General features: G+C 38.0%; 1 protein-coding gene across 2 annotated transcripts in view; it reads right to left on the bottom strand.

Annotated features, from left to right (window-relative positions):
- ARHGAP24 (Rho GTPase activating protein 24) overlaps positions 1-20,329 on the bottom strand; it is a 710,372-nt gene that overhangs the window by 456,346 nt on the left and 233,697 nt on the right. The window lies entirely within an intron of this gene.

Here is a 20,329-nt window from a genome sequence, read left to right as displayed (position 1 = left end):
CCAGAGAAGGATGTTAACGTGACTAATACAGACCTAGGGAAGGTGGCATCTGTCACTCAGCCTCCAGGGTCTCTGCTAAGAACTTGCCCAGGTGATCACTCAAAGCTGAATTGTTCCAATCAACCTCAATTCTGAGTTAAAGACATGCTTCCTACAAACTCTCCAAAACCCAGAAATGATTCAAGGGCAAGGGTTAATTTTCCAGGCAGAGTTTGAGTGGCCTCAGTATTTACAGGGGGAATGTGTAGGGTGTGAGGGACCTCAGTATTTACAGGAGGAATGTGTAGTACCTCTAGGAGCAGAGAGATTCTAGAGACCTGGAAATAACATAGGAGGAGGAGAGAAAGAAGATAATGGACTCACTACACTTAAACACGTTGTTTGAGTGTCAATATTGCCAGAGTCAAGGACAGGAAAACCATCTATAGACAATGACTCCTGGACACTATTTCTTTCAGGCTATTTTTTAATTGTAATTTAGTTAAGGAAACCTCAGCAGGAGTTTGTACAACCACTTTGTCTAATATTTCCAGTACATAGGTCAAATGCTGCTATTAAACAACTATGATTAAAACTGTGTTTTAACATACTCTACTGTCTTAAAAATTGCAAAGTTTTCCACCAGATTTCTTGCCAGATTCTTTGAAGACCTTAGCATAGAGTAATTCATTGTCATATCACCCAATTGTCTATTAATGTCAGATACTGGAACTTTTTAATTATGTTTTCTTTTAGGAAAACATAAATTCCTAAGAGGGCAAAAAACATAGTAACAAAACTGAGTAGTCAAGAATTGCCAAAATCCTAACATTTCCTGCAGCACTCACCAACAATGCAGAATTTGTGTGGGTACTGGGATATGCCAAGATTTGATTTCAGGATTAAGAGAGAAGGCTATGTTTTAAAGCATGTCTGTGTCTAAACATCTGCTTTTGTTTTTCTTTTTATTTCCTGTTGAAAGTTCCTTTTTGACAAAGTTCAGCTTTGTCTTAGCTAAACAAGGTGGAAAGAGATTGAGCGAGTTTCATGCCCACCCTTCTCTGATGCTTTGGATCACATGATGCAGGGAAAGGGGATGGTCTGCTGTTAAAATGGTAAGACAAAATCAGTGCAGCTAAATGATAAAGGAGAAAAAGAGCAAAAAAGAACATACTAGAAGAATCTACTACGGCTGTGAATTCCTTCCTGCCTCTATAACTCCATCACAGGCTAGCTATCAGCCAATAGCATTAAAAATGAAGCACATTATGTGCCTGTTTAGATCCTGAAAGGAGCATGGTATAGACCATCACCATACGCTTATTGAATTGACATATTTTTGGTGACAGCCCAAGTCATACTCTGTTGTTTCTGAGACCCCAGAAGAAATGGCATGAAAAAAAAATCTATTATTAAATTTATTTTCAAGATAGTGTTTGTTGGTTTTTGTCTAATTACAAAATTGGTTAGCTCAACTCATGATGTGTGGAAGCTTCAGAGAAGCATAAAAAGAGAAATTAAAAATTTCCCATGATCTCAGGGCTTTATTGGATCAAGACTGGACTGTACCCATGCAATACATTAGTCTCTATTCCACAGATGCAGAATTCTGATTTTTTATTAGATGTTGGCTTGACCACCTGAGACATTGTGGCAGTAATTGGGAAATTCAAATGGGGGCCATGTTATAGAACCCATGTCTATTTTTAAACATGCATTTTAAAGTATAAAAAAAATCATATCTCTATTTTGTTTTAAATGTGTTATGAAAAAGGATCCAATCAAAATGGTGGACTAGACGATCTGCAGCGTCACTTTCTCCCACAAATCAACCAAATTTACAACTATAAAAATGTAACATCAGCCAAGCCATGGCTGCTGTAGCTCAGGGGAAGAGTAGGAGAGACCAATGGAGTTCATGAAGGTGGGAGAAACTACGATGAGAGAAAGAAAAAGCTGCTCTGAGCATTTTGGGCTGCAGCTGCTTTAAGGCTGGAGCTGCTGAGCACATGGAGCAGGAGCCGACAGAAGCGGCAGCTGTGCCCTTCAGATGGAGTTACTTGGAGGCAGCAGGAGAGAAGAGGGCCTGGGAGGCCCCCAGAACAGCAAGACCACTAATAGGGTTCACATGGACCCACACAGGAGCAAGGAGCCAGAACAGCTGTAAAAAGGGAGCCAGTCAGAGGCCGGTGAGTCATCGCAAGGAACCGACACAAGGCCCATCCCATGGGAAGTGTTTGCAGCACAGGCAGTGAGGGAGACGTGCCCACCAGGGGAACACTGGGACACAGAAAGGACAACTGATCTGCCCCCCCAATCAGCACAGGAATGCAGAATTGCATGGGGTGATGTTTGATGAAAAAACTCAGGCCCAGATCAGATACTACAGAACACAGATCCACCAGGTCTCTGGAGAGCCAGAAGTACTTATAAGGTCAACCATTAAACCCTGAGCTGCACAAAAAGCCTTCCCTAGGGAAACAGAAGCAAAGTAGCAATTTAAACAACCACACAGCTCAAGTACTGGTTCCCACAGGAAGTTCCCCCATGTTAGAAGCAAAGGACAAAAAATTAGTTCCAGCCCAGGCACACCGCCAGCACCTTGGGGCCTTCCTGGGAACTGGAGGCTTGGATCTGGGGACCAGACCCCACTCCCACTTCCAGGCAAACTGCACCAGTTCCTCGGGGCCAGCTTGGGGACCTGAAGCATGGAGAAGGGGACTGGACCCCCCCTCCCACAACCAGGCACACCACACCAGCCCTTTAGGGCCTGCCCAGGGACCTGAGGCAAGGAGAAGGGGACCGGAACTCTCTCCCAGGGGTATGGAGTCGGGGACTGAACCCCCCTCCCACAACCAGGCACAACATGCCAGCACCTCAGAGCCCACCCAGGGCACGGAGAAGGGGACTGGACCTCCCTCCCACAACCAGGCACAACATGCCAGCACCTCAGGGCCCACCCAGGGACCCAGGACATAGAGAAGGAGACTGGACCCCTCTCCCACAACCAGGCACATGGCATCAGCGCCTTGGGGCCTGCCCAGGGACCAGAGGCATGGAGAAGGGGACCAAACACACCCCACAACCAGGCATACTGCCAGTGCCAAGGAGCATGCCAAAAAGAGCACCTCCACATGGGTGGCCCACCACAGCCACCACAATAACCATGGCTGCTACAAAAGTGGCTAGACGCCACAGCCACCACGCCGATTGTCCGCCAACCACTGGAGTGCATTCACATAAGAAGAGTCACCAGCAGAGGCAAAGAAAAGAAGAGGAGGTCTCTTTCCACAAAACCCATTTCAGAGTGACAGAAGAAGCATCTGCTCTATGATAATATTGGGGGACCTGATCACATCTCTCAGCATTGGACAGATCATCTAGGCAACAAGTTAACAGAGTAACCATTATTCTTTCAGAAGGAGAGAAGAAATCTAGGGTAATTAGAGGGGGAGAGGGAGGGAATGGGAGAAGGTGAGAGGTTGGACAAGGGGCATAAAGAATAATTACGATTTGTAACAAAATATATGCTAGTAATATTGATTTAATCAACATATCTCAATGTTCAACCCCCAAAATATGTATAATTGATTTTGATTCAGTAAATAAAATAAATTTAAATAAATAAATGTGTTATGAAAAAAATGTTCCCATAATCTCACCATTTAAATATAATTATTGTTAGCATTTTGAATATGTCTAATTGCTTTTCACCCCTATGTATGTGCCCATTGTGTGTAATGGTTTGTATCATATTACTAACCAAAGCAAGGTCATTTTTGCCTGGGCCCCAAATTCAAACCGCAGTTTTCAATTAAAATGGTTTTCTTTGATGCTGTTCAAACCAAGATTCAGGAGTTTACTGGATTCTTTTAAAGGACTAAACCCTCCCTTCCAAGATAAGCAGATTTTCCCCAGTCAGCTCCCAGAGAAATTCATTGCTTTATACCTGCAGTGGCCATTTCTAAATCTCTCACTGTTCTAGAGTTTCCTTGTGCTTACTGACTCATAATTTCTCTAAGACACCCTTTATTTTTCTGTCACTCACATCTTAGTTTGCCACAGCTTCTCATCCTTCTCTACTCATCCAGGGGAACAGGCATGCACACACAAACACACACACACACATACACCATGAACATTTGTATCACACACGCACACCCAGAAAGTGAAATACTTCTCCAGATATGCACCTGTCCACTTGTGGACTCTGCTCTTAATATAAAACTGGCATGAAACTTAAAATATTTAGAAATCTAATTTCATTTGAGTACCCAAGCAACAGTAGGATGGGCATACTCTCAAAACACAAACTTTTTGAACATTTCAAGCTCATTCTCAGATTGGAATCTTCTCATTTAGTTTAAGTTTTGTAGAAAATTAAATACTTACATGGAAATAATACCATTCTTCTCCCAGAAAGTATTTATTTACAGTCTACCTAAGTTACATATAAGCTTTTAAAATACTTTCCTATTGCTTTATACTCAAACAGATAGAAAGTAAGTTATCAATAAGTTCTTCACATTTATAATTCATGTGTCTAATTGCAGTGTCATGTATATTCCAAGCTGTATCATCTGTCTGGGAAATCCTCATTTTATCCTATTTTCATCATATTTCAAGCTCTTTAAATAATGAATGTACTTTTTTTCCTCAATACTATTCTCTTCCCCTCTGCATTGCCTGCTTTACCTTGCCTCAGATAGTTTGAAAATTAAAGAGAAGGAAGAACCTTTACCTTATTGCGGATTCTTACCCTAGAGATACAAAATATACATTCAAGATATAAATCTAAGCTGTTAAGACTGCTAGCAGACCCGGATACTAGGTATAAGTGATCTCATGTTTGACCTAATATTATTCTCCTCATTTAGGTTATATCTCAGTTAACTAGAAACTTAGGTCTGAGGTCATTGCTTTTAGTTATCTGAAACCAAGTACCTCCAGCCTTCCATATCAGTGGGTTCTGCATCCATGCATTCAACCAACCATGGATGGAAAATATTTGAAAAACATAAATAACAGTACAACAATAAAAAATAATACAGATTAAAAGGCAATATGATATAACAACTATTTACATAGCATTTACATAGTATGAGGGGTCTTCAAAAAATTCATGAAAAGATTTGTGTTATCTTTTAATTCTATTTCTCCATGAACTTTTTGAAGTACCTCTTATTAGGTATTTTAAGTAATCTAGAGATGATTTAAAGTGCATAGCAGAACATGTGTAAGTTACATGCACTTACTACACCATTTTATGTCAGGGACTTGAGCATCCCCGGATTCTGGTGGGGGTGGGTGGGTGGGAATCTTAGAACCAATCCCCAGCAGATAGTGATACTAGATAAAAGTCATCCCATGCTTGATCTACAGAGGAATGACTGCATATTATCAAGGGGACTAACATGTATTATTGTTTCTGAATGCAGTCATAACCATCAACTTAATAAACTTTCTTTCATGAAAACTAAATAAGAAAGTGTAAATGAATCAACAACTCATTCAAACACATTAATAATGATAATAATAAAATAATAGGAATATACTTTACAGTTTTTTAAGTGCCTTCCTATATGTGATGTCTCTTCATTGCAACAACCCAATGAAAAAAAATCTATCACTGTTTACATTTTACAGAAGAGAGAACAAATGGAAACTTTTTCCAATCATGTATTCATAATCATATAAGCTAATAAATGATGGAGATAAGATTTAATTCAGGCTATTCGAGTACAAATTCTGAATTTCTTTCACTGATGTGTCAGCAACAACATCTCTCTATGCAAAAGACAGCACTACTACATATATCTCTTATACTGGCCAAGTGCTTGAGAATAATTGTTATTGAGTTCTTTTGTGAAGAAGGAGATTGTCATCCTCCTACAAACCAATTTTAAATCCCATTTAAGATATTAATTTTAATGTCCTATCCTACCAAATCTTTTATACATTTCCAGCAAAATATCAAAATTAACTACTCGCCTTCTTTTTCTCTGTGCTCACCATCTGTTAGAGGTGCTAATGAACAGCGAATTTGTCAAAAAGCGGGCAGAAGTATGAGAAAGAAAAGTAAGCAATTTAGATCATTCATAAACTTGAAAATTAGTCCCTAAAAAGTGAGTATTGTATTCAGGATCTTAAAGCTAAGATCTTGAAGTGAAACTAAAGAAAAGTTGAAATTACAAGCTTGCTTTTTAAGACATAGTAAATGTAGGCAGAGGCTGATTACGTGAAGAATAGAGTTGGGAGTAACAATTTCCTCAATATCAAAAAAAATTACCAAATATAAACTTCCTAAGAAATCAATAAAAATAATGAGATTTTTGAAATATTTTCAAAATAAACTAAGAGGATATTACAAGGAAACAATAACCAAAGGGCAGTTCAAGATGTGTGTTATTAAGCAGACACACACACACACACAAAATAGAACTACAAAGTTATTATCCTCTCAATTTCTTTTCTTTTCTCAAGTTCATGTTTGAAAATGGCAGCAAGCAAGCTTTGTGAAGGCTTACTTTGCAAGGATGGAGAGGTTAGGCTGGAAAGTAAGAGGAGAATAAACTGGGTTCAGACTGAGGACAAACGGTAGGGTTTCTAAATATTGAGCAATCTACTCTAGATTTCTTCAGTGGAAGACTTTCTGCCCTGTGTGCTTTATTCAAAAATAAACTAGTAAAAGAGGCTTCTAAATGATGACAATGGGGAAATAGTCCCAAGAGATGGAAATTGAGGCACCAGGACTTTAGCCTGAGACACTGATGTACTTTCAAGAAGAAGGATGCTTTTGGATGGGACTCTAGATGACTTCATTTAAATGTCCTCTGGTTGAAACTTGGGGAAAATGATTCCAAGTTCATCAATAAAGGGGACTGCAAAAATAACAACAGACAGAAAATGAAAGCACCCTTTGGGGAACCCAATAAAATGATCATAAGATGAATGTAGAGAAAGCCTGTCCAGCCCGGGCTGGGGTGTGGTGGTGCTCAGCGTCTGTAGAAGTAGTCAGCAGCAACAGCAAGATGAAGCCCAGCTGTTTCTTCCACATTCAACCCCCTGGGCAGGCAAAAACCACCAGGTAAGAGAGAGGACAGTAGCACTGCAGTCTATGGTGGGAAAATACGGTAACTTCCAGAGAGAAGACATAAGGTGCTCAGTACTGTGTCAGGGGTGGGTGAGAGGCTTCGTGGGTGGGATGGGAATTTAAATCCTTCCTGCTAGTTGGTGACACTGAGCCTGGAGTCTAAAGCCTAGATTTTAACCAATACATAATCATTCATTATTAATGTAAATTTTACCCATATCCCTGCCTAAATTCCTTTAAACTGCTGTGGATACTCAAGTACTACCACAAGGAATTAAAAGAACAGAGGGGAAGTAGTTAAGCCTAATAATCATTTTATGCAGAATAACACTGGGAGAAACAAGCAAATTCAAGAAGGTATCTAGTTGCCATGTTTATGGATGCTTTCTTTATACAAGCAAAATGTATTTAACACCTCTCAAATGCAGTGCCCTGCGCAGAATGTGAAGTCAATTCAGATGTGTCTATGTCTTTAAGAAATTTATATACAGTCAGTAAGAATAAGTGAACCAAAAAAGTTTAAAGTAAATTTTTTTCATTTTCTTCTAAGATAATGAGGAGATGATGCTACAATACAGACATTTATTCTTGGCTAATAGCTAGTCTCTGAAAGTTACTGGTATCATCTTCACAGGCAAACATAAGAGTTCCTTTTCATATGATAATGTTCGATCATTATTTTAGACAGACCCTAGCCTAGACTTTAACCAGTATGTAAAGATATTTTGACATATTTTACATTTTTGCTAATTTGTTCTTTAAATCTCGACACATTGCTATATAGACCAGAAGAAAATAGGCATATTTAATGTGAAAATTTCCCATGGTTTTTCTTAGCATCCATTCAACAGAATCTCTGGTTTTGAACTGTGCAATAACAGAAAAAACACTATTTATAAATAATGACAGAAATTTAATGATAGTATCAATTCTTTTGAAAATCAGTTTACAAATAGTAAAATATTTTTGCTTTGAACATTACAGTAGGAAAGCCTAACACAATAGCAACAAAACCTTTCATTTTAATCTCAAGCTTTGCTTAGGAAATTCTAAAACCATTTACAGTTGGGTTAAAATTTTTCATACTTACTTAAGCCAAAAGGTGACAAAGTTTAGAGAAATGTAATTTGTAGCCTTGAAAGTATTCAAAAGTTACTTTTTTTTTTCTAGCTTCCTTCTGTTTGGAGGATATCACTATATAAATGTTACTTCCATTAGGCCTTTATAAAATTAATTTTATAAAACAAATATTTCAGATTAAACTCCTCGCAATGTATAAAATAACATTAACTTTTTATGATGGGCCCCTTTGGATTTTTAAAAAAATGTTTGGTATCAAATGGTTACTTAATAAATTTTGCACACAAAGGTTATATTAATTTAGAATTTTTGAGAGTAAGAATTTATGCAAATATTTAAATGTAAAGAAGAAAAGATTAGGGTAAAGTTGTTCTTTAATTTTTTTTAATGAAAAATGCCAACTGTAGAACTAACATGATTGTCTAAAGTTAGCTTTGTCTACATACAGTTTCTTTTAAAAGGTTATTATATTCAGAAGTTATTTTGCAAGCAAAATATTTCTAAGTATAAAGTCCAATAGGCCAAAAATCTAGTACTCTTAATATGGATATGTTATTAATTGACCAATGTTATATTCATGTTCACTTTGTAAGTACTGGTTATGTTGCTAAAATATGCAGTTATGAATAATCTGTAAAAATAAATCCTTTCATAGTAAAAAATTTTCATTTGTATTTTATTGAGGTAGATTACTGGCCTATGATTGCATTTTTTATTTATCAGCACCGCACTCTACCGAGTGAGCCACGGGCCGGCCCTGCATTTTTTATTTAATAACTACAGGAATCTACCACTGAAAATAGCTCTTTCCAGGGTGAAGCACACTGGGTCAAATGTAAACTAATAGTCCATGAACACACAGTTTTGTAACAACCTATGGCACTATGACAAATTTACATAATAACTCCTTATTATACTCCTAACGAGCTTTTATTAGTCAAAGTATAGATATTTATCAAATATTTGTATTGTTCCTTACTAGTTGTGAGACTTTAAAATTTAAAAAAATGAATTATTTATTTAAAAGACTACAATAAAAAGATTAATACATATACATTGAGTGATGTTTTTTAACATCATTGGTCATTCTGGAGCTCAATAAAGTCAAGATATACTTACCATATGAAGTGTCTTTGAATTATTCATTATATAAAATCTTAATATTCAGAATTCAGGGAAAAAAATAAATATTCAGCTTCATTCTTCCTTTATTTTTATTGTGTTTCAATTACAAATGCAAATATGTAAAGTAGAAGTTTGTGATAAATTCTAAAATAGATTCTCATAGAAAAGGCATTTAGATGCTAGAGGTGTTATCTGCACCATTGTAACCCACTCTCCTGTCTTTCAACTACCTGCCCAGATAGACATCCCAAGGAGAGGTTGTGCATGGGGACCTCTCATTCCCCCTCCAGATTTCCGATACCAGTGGCCCTATCCTGGGGAGACAAGGAAAGGGAAGGAAAACAACACAGCAGCTTTATCTGAAAACTAAAACATCACAGGCTCAAAGAAAAATTCACTAATATTGCCCCTATGTGTGTAGAAGCTGTGACTAATAAAATGCAATACTTCTGAATTCACAGAGCTTTTGGGTCATTATGCCTTTATTAATCAATCAAAAGGATACTAAAAATGTACTACTTACGGGTGAAGGAACGTTTAAATATTTTGACATGGAAAGGGTTTCCAAGAGTTGGGAAAAGACTGTGGACCTCTGCCTCAGACCTTTCCCTCTCCTTTAGTGTTACCATTGTGCTTTGAAGGTGAAGGAGTGCTACAGGGAGGGCTGGCGTGCATTGATTGTAATTACTCTTCCCCAGTAGCATGCACAGCACTAATTCATTACAAAATTCCCTGCAGAACAGTCAGGGTGGCAGCAATTTCTAGAGTCCACAGTCTAAATATCCTGCTACTACAGTTTTACCAACAGGGACATGACAGAAATGTGCACCATTGATTCCTTATAAAAACTATTGAGCTTGTTTTAAAGTAGCTTAATTATTATTGCTATCTTTAATGGAACTCATTAAAATGGCCATCATGAGTCTATCTAGATGGTTTCACTATAATTCAATTTTAATTAACTTGATCATTATTTTTAACAATGCTAATAAACAAACTATACTGCAACCTTATCCTTATCTTGGTTCTTTCATCACAGAATTTAGAGATTTAAACCATTTTTTTTCTCTTTTTAAAATTGCTATAGTGATACTGAACAAATTACATTATTAAAATTATGGTATTCCTGTTTTCACTGATTAGTCTTTCATCAGAAATCTTCAATATTTTTATGATCCAAGAGGATTTCAACTGCCCTCCTGCTTGACCTCTAGCTTCATATCACAGCACACAAGGGCTATGGCATGAACAGTTCATACATTGATGTTTGCATATTATAATTACAGAGGTTCAAATATTTTATAATATGTTCATGGACCTGTCAGGCATATGAAATCCTTTTGGAAATCATGAGGATTATTTAAAAACAGAAGTGTTCAAATCTCATAGTTCAATGTACAATACAATCTGGATATTGCTATTAGTATTACGATTTCATGAGACCTAGAAAACTATACACACTAGAGTCTGCATAGCTGCTTCACCCAATGAAGTTGTAAAGGGTTGGGCCAAGAGGTTGATATAAAACACTGTAAAAGGTGTTGTAGTGGATTGAATTATGTCCCCACAAAACTCATTGAAGCCTGAATTGTATCCCCCATGTTTTATGTATTAGAAACTTAGTCCCCACTGTGACTATTAAGAGGGTGGAAATCCTATTATGGTAATTGAAAGGTGGAGCCTTGAAGAGGTGATTGGATTGTAGGACCCTGTAGTAGTGAATGGATTAAAAATGGTGGTCAGGAGTGTGGTTCTGAGGACTTTAAAAGAAGAGGAGAGTCTATCTCTCTCTCTCTTGCTTTCTCTGCTCTCTCTGCTTCCACCATCATGCAATGTGAGACCTCTGGATCACTGTCACCACCATCAGATGGACTTTAGACTTCTCAGCCTCAGAAACTGTAAGCAATAAATGTCATTTTCTTTATAATCACCCAGTTCCAAGTATTTTGTTATAAGCAACACAAAATGGACTAATACAGATGTCATCACTGTTAAGTGACTTCCTAAAAACTCCCAACAGGAAACTTACCCAACTATCCTACAACAACTATAGATTTGCCCTGGTGATTTGCCTTTTGCCCTTATTTTTTGTTAGCTTTTGGCACCAGTTTCAATATACCTCACTTGCTGGCTGATCTTCTTCATATATGCATATACATATATATAATATATACATTCTGTATATATTCTAATAATGGATTCATTCTTATTTGGTCTTATTAATCAATGGTCTCCATACCAGAGATTTCCTTGTTAGATGTCAGACCCTGTGTCCTCTTTCATCTCACAAGTGTCCTTTGTAGCTGAGAGTCACTAGTGTCAAGATGGGACCTCACAGGATTATTTTGAACATAAAATAAATTACTTCATGTGAACTGAGAAGCTAATGACTGATATATTGGAACACATGTAATAAATAGGAGCTGTTATTATTCCAAGCATTCAGTCCTAGGACATCTTCTATAAAGTCTCTGCTATCTTACCCCATAAAAAACACCCATCTCATTCACTCCCTAAATGCTCCTTGAGACCTGATCTTCATGAATCTCCAGAAAAGACATTACAGAACCAAAATAGCATTGATCATACAAAGACCAAGGTGGTCAATACAGTCAATAAGAACATTTGTGGCAAATACTAGAAAAGACAGAGATTTCAAACACAAAAATCAGGAAGACGTTCTTTGGAAACCTCACAAATTTGTTCAGGTGTTTATTCTTTCTAATTCAAGAAAGCAAAATGCTGTCCAGCCTTCCAGGTAGTTATTAGTATATATACACCTGACTTACGCACAGCTGTTTAAGTGGCTGTTCTAACAACATAGCTGATTGAATTCTCCATTCTATCCCTGGAATCCCTCTACTTTCCTCTTTTATCTTTTTTCCACTACTCATCTCAGTTCAAAAATAGGCCAGGGTAAGTTTCACAGAGCTTAGAAAGGGTTGTGAGGATACAGAGGGGAGGGATGGCAGGTCTCTCTCAAGCCTTGTCCCGTCTCCTCTTTTCCTCCTGCACCTCTCTCACAGGCTCCTGCCTTCATGTCGGAAAGCCTGCTCTGAAGGCTTCCATTGCCTCCGCTGGCTCCAGATTCTCTCAGGCCCAGCTTGGAGCTGGAAGCATCCTCAGCTCCATGACTTCACAGTTGTGTGAATGGGATGATGGGAAGCAATCTCCAGTGGCATGCGACAGCCACAGGCGATACATTCCTAATGACTTCGACTGAAATTATAAATCCTTTTTCTCATATGAATACTGTTCGCATGGTGGATAGGTCCTAGAACACTTCTGTGTGATGGAATTCTATTTATGTGATGGGATACTGTCCTTGAAATATTAACCAATGGATTTTTATTTTTAGAATTCCCCTATCCCCTGTGCCTTTAATCTGAGTTTATTTGCCTCAGGCCGTGGATGGTACACGGAAAACAAAAAAACCACCACCACCAAAAATTAGATTTAAAAGCCTGTGACTCAGGGTAATAGAAAGACTTGTACAAATACACAATAGACTTGGGGAGAATCACCATGATTTAGAGAAAGCTTTTAACTCTGATCTAGAAAGCATTCCCCAATGTGAAGAAATACAGCAGATGGAGGGGATGTGGTGAGAAAGAGGAAGAGAGAAGAAGGCATGAGATACACAGCCACACATAGCCTTGGGCAAAGTCATTCTCCTGAGATGGCCAAGCCTGCACTAAGTGAGCATGTCCCCACTCCCACCCAGGAGCTGACGGGAACTGAGACCATTGACAGTCCAGTCTCCACCCCAGTAAGCAATGAATATTGTGCACACAGAGAGGTTATTCTAGTCCATCCCTTTGAGGTCCAGTAAAGACCTTCCTTTGAAAGCCTCTCGTCCTTTATCCATCTGGCAGAGAAACTGGTCAACTGTTTAAGACTTTGCTCAGATCTCATGTGACCTTATGTTACCTTCCACACGGACAACCCTCTTTCAACCCTAAACTTGTAAATAGGCAATTGAGCCAACCCTAAAAGGCAAAAGTGTTGTTCTGGAAGATTAAATGTGCGTGGTGGGTAGGAGGGTATGCTCTCCTCAACATGTACACCACAATGTTTTAGGTACCTTAGTGGGCAAAATCAGATATCGTGGACATGTGTAAAGAATAGAGGGTCTGATTAGAGATGACATGAGTTACTAACATTTCTAACAACCTACTTTGGTCTCAGTAGTATGCTGCACCATATTTTGTCTCACTTGCATATTTTGTCTCACTTGATTCTTTTACCAACAGTATGAAGTCAGAAAGAAACTGAAATTCAGTGATGTTAAGTGACATGTCCGAGTTTCCTAAGGACTGAGCAACAGTTCTGGGATGAGAACCTCACTCTGTCTAATGCTCACTGCAGTGGTTTTTCCTCTAGTCCATGTTCTCTTCCAGCTTCTCCAAATCTCATTTAGAAACAGACATTAACATCACAAGCTTTTCACAAATTGGGATCTGGCTGTCATGGACACGAATCACACGATACTTTGCTTCTAGTTTCTTCAGAAACCCCTTGAGCCCTTTTCCTGATTACCAATAATGATTCAGTCCGTAAAGAGTTTTGAATGGCAATCAGCCTTATCATAGTGAAATAAAGCACACCTCATTTCAAGATTTTTGAAATAGGCATATGAAGACTGAAATTCACATGGTGAATCTGATGAAGCACCGTAAAGAAAACTGAAGCAAGGCAGCTACTACCACAGGGAGAGACTGGACTTTACAAGGATACTCTCTGAGAAGATGCAATAATTGCAGATAAACAATTCTGACATTTAATCACCTGCAAAGCAACTTGCTCCCTGTACTTACGAGTGACAGTAGACCAAGGACTAGGACTTTAGGACCAATCTGTATGGGAACTAGAACTAGGACTTTAGGAAGCAATCTGTATGGGAACAAGAACTAGGACTTTAGGAAGCAATCTGTATGGGAACAAGAAACGTGGGTAGCAGGTGAGTCCAAATTCAAATAAACAAGCATCCAAGAGCAGAAAGTAGCAAGAAGCTCAAAGTCCATGCAAACAATGAACACCCATGAGATCCTTACAAGCTTACTTAGCAGCCAGGTGCATGTGGTCAAAGGGCCAAGAAAGGGTCAACCATCAAGGGGTCTGAGGCAATGTAGGACTGAGGAACAAGAAGGCAAAACAGATGTCCAGCTCCTGCCCCAGGGAAAATGCCCTGAGAAAGGGACTGTTTGCTCTTTCACCTTTATTCTGAAACTCTCAGCGTGAGCCTAGAAGGAGTTATGTAGAGACTGATTCCTTCAAAGTAGAAGACCACTATGGAAGAGGTATTTTCTGAACAGAATGGGACCAAAATCATGCAGCTGATAAGGAAAATTGGTTCAGGAGCTACTGGTCTTGTGAACAGCTTATAAAAGCATTGTCCATAAGAACTACACTTCCTGCCACAATATTCCAGTGTCATTATCTGCTTATGCTAACTTTCAATAAACAGACATTCACATTGTATATTGCATATTTTTGTGGTGAATTTTGGACCCATCCAAAAATCTTACTTTTTGTGTGTGTGTGTTATTTGGATAGGCAAGACTGATGACTTAATCACTTTGTATAAATCAGTCAAGAACATAGGCAAGACCTTCTGAACGGAAATTAGAAATGGATTTCCCTTTGTGTTTGGGACATGCTGAGAAAGCCTAAAATAAAAGAGGGCTTGATTTTACCACCTGTCCTTTCTTCAGTGAAGAATGTTGTTTACAACGATGGTTCTAGACAACTGGAAATCAGATGGACTACAGGGCAGGTAGAAAGTGAGAGGGGAAGAGACTAGTAAAGGTGGCTGCAAAAGGGATCCAGCCTGAAGAAGGTTCTGTGATAAAGGTTACTCTGGGATGTAAAGATTTTAACTTGGAGTGTGTCTTTTTTCCTTTTCCGTTTTCTGGAATTGGATAATTTTGCTTTTTTGCTGAGGACCATAAGAGCAGAGAAAAGAATTAGCCTTGAGCTATGTATGGTGTGTCATTCATGACTTAACGACCCTCTTGACATATACATATTCTGCAAAACTCTTTGCCCTCTCCTCCTATCATAAACACCACCACTGGCAAACCATGCAGTGAGATGGTAGGATTTGTTGTTGCTGCTTATTAACATTTTATTTTACCTACTATTTAATAACACGTTTGAGAATGAAAATCTACCTCTACTATGCTAAAGTGAATATGGAAAGAGATTTTTGTTATATGCTTGGCCTGGAGAAAATGGGGGCATGACACAGAATGAAGTCACAGAAGCGATATACAGGAAAACAACTTCAACTAAGAAAATATCAAAGTCTAATTGAATTGTCATCCTCTCTGTGGGAGCTTCTTCTCCCGAGAGCTTTTCTCTACTCATGTGATGGAATGGAACACTGAGTTTTGTACAGAAGGCCAGTCCTTTCACATGGATTTAACTTTTGTCTCAACAAGACTAAAATAAGTTCCTTAAAACCAGTAACACCAACATATTTGTCCTGTAAGCCCCCAAATTCCTATCACGATTATGGGTACACACAGTTATGTGGGCATAATTGCCTCTCTAATAGTAATTTGTTGGCTGATTAATGTATGCATTAATACATTAGAGCCTATAAATAATAGAGAGTAGTATATATTTCTTGTGACACTCAATGAAATACATGGAACCTAAAAAGTTAACCATAGTAGTAGTAGGCAGTGTGACCAAAAATTGGTAGCCCAGAAATGCAGGTAGGAGTAGGTCACTAAGTGTTGTAGTTAGGTGACACTTAGAAGAGAAGAAATCAGGAGGGAAAGACCAGAGCTAAACACTTATTTTCTCCTGGGGAATTAAAAAGATTTCCTTCCTTCTTAAAAAAGGAGGCCATTTGGAACAGTACAAGGTTCAGAGTTCAGGAATCCTGGGCCAAGAAGTCAGTGGGTGCAGATGCCAGGGATTGGTGAACCAACAACACAGAATCACACAGGACAGCCAGGGCAGGCTTGAGGTCACACAGGAACCAGACAGACTGCTGGGAATTTGGCAAAGCCAGAGCACCAAAGTTGACTAATGAGAAGCAAGGATAGAGCCAAAAGCCAACAGGGAGTAAACAATGTCATACGGCAGACTGAAGTAATTACTTTTGTGAGACCTTGACTATGAACATGAAGTTGTTGGTGTCTAATATGTTTTGAAATGACAATATAGTCATTTTCATATTTTCTAAGGAAGTCATAATTTCCTAGAGACTAGCCCCAGGTTAGGTTTTGAAATTTCCCTAAGAACTTCTCCAACTAATGGTAGAAAATTTTTTGTCTACTGCCTGATCTCCACTTCCTTTGTGTTTATTCTCACTATGTCTCTGCTCTTACTCCTGACATCAACATTACTCTTAATGAGCCCAACCTAGGGGGAAAAAAGTATGTATACATGCAATTCTTTTGGGTTCTGTGTCAGAAACATAGAATCATAATCTCTTTAAAGTCCTAAGATTATTTTTTCCTAAAATGATGGCTTTCAAAGTCTCTGTTATTAGTCTATGCCATGACTAGGGATATAAATAACCTGATTACTTTAAAGATCATTACCTGACATACATAGCATATATTTAAAAATTTTTAATATAGATAAAGTCACTCTCATTCTAAAACAGAATCTGTGGGAATACAAAAAATAGTATACAAAGTCGGATGGTAAAGGATCATGGTTTATAATATGTTTTTAATTAATCGAGCAGTGGATATTATTTATAAGTGAAACAGGTTGAAAATATCACGGTAACTCCCTCTCTTCTCTATCAATCATACTGATGAGCATGCAGGGCCTGAGCTGTGCCTTCAGCTGCCTGTAAGGAGCAGTGTCAATGTAGGTTCTTCGTCCAGCTTATGATCATTCAGGCATCAAAGACAGTAAGTGATCACATTAAAACAAAAAACAACCAAGTTACTAGATTCATTAATGACAAAATATATCAGCACAGATATATAAGAGCTAATAAATTAAAAACCAAACAGATAAAAAAATACCTCGGGAAATTACTAAAATGAGGAATTCTAGGCAATTACTGAGCTTCATAGCATTCAATGTCAGTTAATAACATAAAAGTTATTATATAAGGAAGAAAGACTATTAAAAACAACGATTCTCTTTTATAAAAACTAAGATCAAAAACAATGTGACACTCCATTTTGAAATCAACATTTTAATATCTGAGTAAACAGGGGAATATTTGTACATACTGATTCATAAAGATTGGCGGGAAAAGAAATAGGTTTCCTAGAATCAGTTCCCTGTGGTGGTTGTGGTGGTTGGAATTCACTGTTGCTATTTGAACTTTTGGAATTTCTGCTGCTAGTTGTCAGTCACGCCTGGATCCACTGCAATTCACATCCTCCTCCTTTTGACTTTCCTTAACAATCACTGTCTAGGAATATGCGTGTGTGTGTGTGTGTGTGTGTGTGTGTGTGTGTGTGTGTGTGCATGAGCGCACGCACGCGTGTGATATATACATACACACACACATATATATAAATAAAGTTTTTTCCTAAGGTGAGAAGCCACTATGTGAAAAAGGATCATAGAAAGCATTCAGTCTGATTCATGCTATTTGGGGAACCCTGACATTTAGAAAGAATAGTGCTTCATTACTCACAAAGAATGACCTGCCCATGGCATTTCTGTTCTGTCAGCCATTCTCTAATATTTCCATTTACCTGCTCAGCAAAGGGAAGGCCTGGGAAGCCAGCATCCCTGACAAATGCTTCTTTCATCTCCTAGATCAGGGGCATAGAAGCTTTGAACACACCTTACACCATGGCTCTCAAATGACTATACCCTGTTCATCCTTCCTAAATGGAGCAGTTTACTGGACTGAAGAACATAGGAGGTAGCTCAAAATTAAAAATTAAAATACGTTTAAAAGATTGGGATTTCAGTTTTATCTAAGGCCTATACGTTGGAATACTAATATTTTGGGGATTCATTCAAAATGCATGGATAGGAGATCCTCTTTAACCAAGTGTTATAGGTAAGTACTAAATATCTTCTTGACAAGTTTAGGTGAGAGAAATGCCCTAATCTCCACTTTCTTTGAGATCTTAAGATCATCACTCAGATTTCAAAAATAAACAGTGAAGAGCCCACTTCAGCATGAAAGCTTATATTATATTCCCGATCATTCACTAAGCACTTTAATAAATATCATTTAAAATAGAATATGTACCTCAAGAGTTCTCTACCTAAAGGAGATTAGAAGTGGCAACTTAAAAGGTGTGAGGAAAAGAGAAGGAAAAAGATATAAGTGAATTAGAGAAAGTTTGAGAAAAGCTATTGAGGAAGACCAAAGGCAAAAGAAATAACAGCTGAGGGCCTTATTTTATTGCTGTAACTAAAAATATAGAAATTATACTTAATATTATTACAGCTCCAGATAATGTATGTTTGTAATGTTATTAACACAGGCATCAAAGGAAAAAAAAATCCAGTATTTTCCTGTAAGAAGTCAGAAAGCTTTCCTCAAAATGGATAAAATGGGCAGGGGGTGAGGGAGAAATAAGCCCCAAGTAGTTGAAAAATGATCTAGTGTTAAGCATATGAATATTAAGTAAATGTGATGTCAGACAACCTCATGGTGCTATGCCCTGCTTGTTTTTTGTAAGCCTGGACAGCAAACCCTCTGCACCTTAATTTCCTCATCCTAAAATTATGCAATTAGAACACTCATGTTCCTTTTGGTTCTAAAACTTTTCAATGGCATGATTTCATTTCTGATAGTCAATTTCACTATAAAGCAAAATATACTGCAACATTGATCACAAACATAATCTAGAACAAAACCCCATCTGAGTCCTAGTCTGATGCTGCATTTCTATAGAATCCTGATTAATTGTTTTAAGTGAAATTTCTAGTCAAATAGTTCTTTATCTGTCACCAAATATATGTAGACAGACTGAATACAGCCCCCAAAGACATTTGAAACATTATTGAAAAAAAAAAAAAAGAAAAAGGAGGTAAAAAAAAAGATATCTTTTATATAAAGCTTAAAAATATTAATGACTGAGAGAGCAGAAAGTGACAGCCATTTCAGTAGAGGAAGAAAGAGATGAAGACACTGTGTGTCTGAGACGCTGCGGCACAATTATGGTGTTAAGTTAGTCCTCGGGATCCTGCTGGTTCTTTTTTCTCAGGCAAGAAAAAGGCTGTGTTTGCCTGATAACTGAAGTTGGGATCAGTTAGTTATGTGATATTAGCAATAACAAAGTTCCATGGCAGACCCAGCTGTTCATGTGAGTTACTGTGACCCCTAAATATTACAGAAGGTTCTTTGTAAGAATGAGGGATTGCCTCCCTATAGAAGGTGCTGTAGGTTGATAGAATTGTGTCCCCAAAGTTTATATATTTGAAACTTAATTCCCACTGTAACTGTTGAGTGTGGGGAATCCTATTATGAAAACTAAAAGGAGCGCCTTGAAGAGGTGATTAGATTGTAGGACCATGCCATTGTGAATGGATTAAAAATGTTGGCCATGGGTGTGGTTCTGAGGGCTTTCAAAGGAGAGTCCATGAGAAACTCTCTCTCTCTGCTGCTCCATTTCTGCCATGTGAGACCCCTGGCTCACTGTCACCACCATCAAGACTCTCACCAGATCTGTTCCCTGGACTTTGGACTTCCCAGCCTCCAAAACTATAAGCAATAAATTTCATTTTCTTATAAATCACCCAGTTCCAGGTATTTTGTTATAAGCAACAGAAATGGACTAATACAGAAGGCTAGAACTTAAAACTTTAAAACAGTCAGGAAAAAGTTGCCCAGAAATAACTTAAATTTCCAGTAGAGAACATAACAAGGTGAGTTAAATTGAGACTGATTGGTTGAAATGATAAAATTTCAAAAAGGTGAAGGATGCAGGTTGGGTCTGAATGACAAACATGTAGTATTTTCTCTCCAAAGTTACTGAAGAGTTGGAACTTGAATAATAAAGGGAATTTACTTGACAAGGAAAACTGAACAAAGCCAAGGAATTTTTTACCAGGTTCAAATGACTGGGTTCTGGAGATAGTCAAGAAGGTAGAAGGAAAATT

Source organism: Cynocephalus volans, chromosome 9, assembly GCF_027409185.1.
Source record: "Cynocephalus volans isolate mCynVol1 chromosome 9, mCynVol1.pri, whole genome shotgun sequence".
Classification (NCBI taxonomy): domain Eukaryota; kingdom Metazoa; phylum Chordata; class Mammalia; order Dermoptera; family Cynocephalidae; genus Cynocephalus; species Cynocephalus volans.
Note: the sequence above shows the minus strand (reverse complement) of the source record. Positions and strands in the feature narration are given on the sequence as shown.